Below are 2925 nucleotides of genomic sequence, written 5' to 3'. Positions count from 1 at the left end.
GAACAAGAGAAAGCAAGAAATGGAGTCTCTGTGGGATTCTTTAACAGATGTGTGACACGGTAAAGAAATATTTAGAAAAGTTTAGTTGATGTAACAGAGATGTGTTGATGGAATAAAAGCCTGGAGGCAGAGAAGTCAGTGTGATACGGCAGTAACTGAGAGGGGAGGCTGAAGACATGCGCCAGCCTGCCAATGCTGGAAGGGAAGAGGGTGGTGAGAATTGAGAAAGAATGGCAAGGATCCACCATGGTTAGGCTCAAGCCTACTGACCAGCATCACTGCCCTGACAGATTTGGTGAGAAGCTGGGACAGGAACGTGAACAGGAGGGGAGAAAGCTGTCCTCCAAACTGATGGGATTGTGCCAAAGCTATGATTCAGTGGCAATTTTCTACTCCACCTTCCTCTCAGGACTTCCCTTTGTACCTCTCAAGATTTATATACCACTATTTGCTAATATAACTAAGGAAATTTTTTAAAATCATTTTTATTTAAGTTCAATTTGCCAACATATCATATTAACACAGTGTGGAAAATTTTAAAATATGTATATATTTAATCTTTTACAGTTTTTTTTTATTGCTTTAGGTAACAAAGGTAGTGAATGTGGATTGAAAAATAATTGATAAAATAATATCAAGTGATCCAGCATCTAGGAAGGGGAGGTAGGTGGGCGGGGGGTGGGGGTGACTGGGTGATGGGCACTTGATGGGATGAGCACTGGGTGTTATTCTATATGTTGGCAAATTGAACACCAGTAAAAAATAAATTTATAAAAAGAAAGAAAGAAAAGAAAGAAAGAAGAAAGAAAGAAAGAAAGAAAGAAAGAAAGAAAAGAAAGAAAGAAAAAAGAGAAGAAAGAAAAAAGAGAAGAAAGAAAGAAAGAAAGAAGAAAGAAAGAAAGAAAGAAAGAAAAGAAAGAAAGAAAGAAAGAAAGAAAGAAAGAAAGAGATCCACCTTCTAGAGATACACCCTTCTGACATTAGGCTGTCGAATGCACTGTATTTTTACAAATTAATATGTAATTCATTACCGTCAAGTTGGCCTTCTGTCCAGTTCATATGTTTTTTAACTTCGACTTCTATAAAAGCTTTTTAAGAAAGACCCGTTCAGGGCCCGGCGCCGCAGCCGGTGGGGAGAGTCCGCAGGGCGCGTGGGCGTTAAACCCCAAAGACGTCCCTGTACGCTGACCTGGGAGTGGAGACCAGGGATTCAAACACGGAAGGCTGGTCCAAAAACTTTAAACTTCAGGTCAAGAAGGCAGCTCCCATACAGCGAAGAGCCAGAGAACGAAACAGAGTCCGGTGCTTGCCCGGGTCATCGCCCCGCGGGGAGGTGGCTCGTCCCACCCCGGCAGATCGCGGCCACCCCCCGCCCCCCCCGCACGCGGCGGCCGCCTGAGGATCCTGCTCCCAGGGGATTTTCTGCAGGAGACGTTTTGATGCCTTTAGCTGATGAATAGGATCCCATGTCTCCTAACGATTATGACAAAGTACTGAAACGCCGAAGAGAGGAACGACAGAGACAGCGGGAGCTGGAAAGACAAAGAAATAGAAGAGAGAGAGGAAAGAGGCGTAAAGACAGACATGAAGCTAGTGGGTTTTCGAGGCGACCAGATCCAGATTCTGGTGAAGACGAGGATCCTGAGCGGGAGAGGCAGGAAAAGAAGCACGCGCGGAGCTGCCATTGCACCACCCACTTCTCTTGTAGAGAAAGACAAAGAGTTGCCCCGAGATTTCCCTTACCAAGAGGATTCCAGACCCCGCTCTCCGTCTTCCAAAGCTGCTATCCCTCCTCCAGTGTACGAGGAACAAGACAGCCCCAGATCTCCGCCTGGACCTGGCAGCTCCTTCCTTGCCAACATGGGTGGCACAGGAGCACATAAAATCATGCAGAAGTATGGCTTCTGGGAAGGCCAGGGTCTTGGGAAGCACCAACAAGGGCTGAGCACAGCACTGTCCGTGGAGAAGACAAGCAAGCGAGGAGGCAAGATCCTTGTGGGTGATGCCACCGAGAAAGATGCATCCAAGAAGTCAGATTCAAATCCATTAACTGAAATACTTAAGTGTCCTACCAAAGTGGTCCTCCTAAGGAACATGGTTGATGCAGGAGAGGTAGATGAAGACTTGGAAGCAGAAACCAAGGAAGAGTGTGAACAATACGGCAAAGTTGGAAAATGTGTGATATTTGAAATTCCTGGTGCCCCTGATGATGAAACAGTACGAATATTTTTAGAGTTTGAGAGAGTTGAGTCAGCAATTAAAGCTGTTGTTGATCTGAATGGGAAGTATTTTGGTGGACGGGTGGTAAAAGCATGTTTCTACAATTTGGATAAGTTCAGGGTCTTGGATTTGGCGGAACAAGTCTGATTTTAAGAACTAGAGCACGAGTCATCTCGGATGATCCTTAAATGAGCTGCAGGCTCAGCAGAGAAGGAAAAGGCATCAGCCAGCCTGTGTGGCTGCTGCCTACAGAGATTCTTGGAAGGACTTCTAAGATATATGTTGAATGATCCCTTTTTTATTTTGTGGTTTTTTTGTTTTGTTTTGTTTTTTGTTTTTTTGTTTTTAAAATATAGTATAAAATTCCTTAAAAAAAAAAAAGACAAGTTCATTAAGCTTCCTTTGTTTTGTTTTCTCCATTTAAAGCAATAAAGAAAAGAACACTTGGTATTAGTATTGCCAGGGTAGAATGGTTGCAAAAAGAAAGATAATATGAAAAGCAAGTGTCTCAGAAAAAAACCTCATTAACAGGGACGGGTTTCAAGCTTTGTGATTTCAATCTTTTCAGCCCATGACATTAACCTTCTCAGAAACTTCATACTTTCAAACCACCCATGTTTATTAAGACAAGCATTGAGAAAGTACTAAAGCCAAAAAAGATATCTTGTACCCTGAATTTACACTTACCCCAGTATCCACAAAGAT

At 43.2% G+C, this 2925-nt stretch overlaps 1 pseudogene; it reads left to right on the top strand.

The window, feature by feature from the left end:
* The first annotated feature begins 246 nt into the window (after positions 1 to 246).
* LOC129504322 (splicing factor 45-like) lies at positions 247 to 2367 on the top strand (annotated as a pseudogene).
* The last annotated feature ends 558 nt before the right edge of the window (positions 2368 to 2925 follow it).

The sequence above is a fragment of the Nyctereutes procyonoides genome, unplaced genomic scaffold (assembly GCF_905146905.1).
Source record: "Nyctereutes procyonoides isolate TBG_1078 unplaced genomic scaffold, NYPRO_anot_genome, whole genome shotgun sequence".
Classification (NCBI taxonomy): domain Eukaryota; kingdom Metazoa; phylum Chordata; class Mammalia; order Carnivora; family Canidae; genus Nyctereutes; species Nyctereutes procyonoides.
Note: the sequence above shows the minus strand (reverse complement) of the source record. Positions and strands in the feature narration are given on the sequence as shown.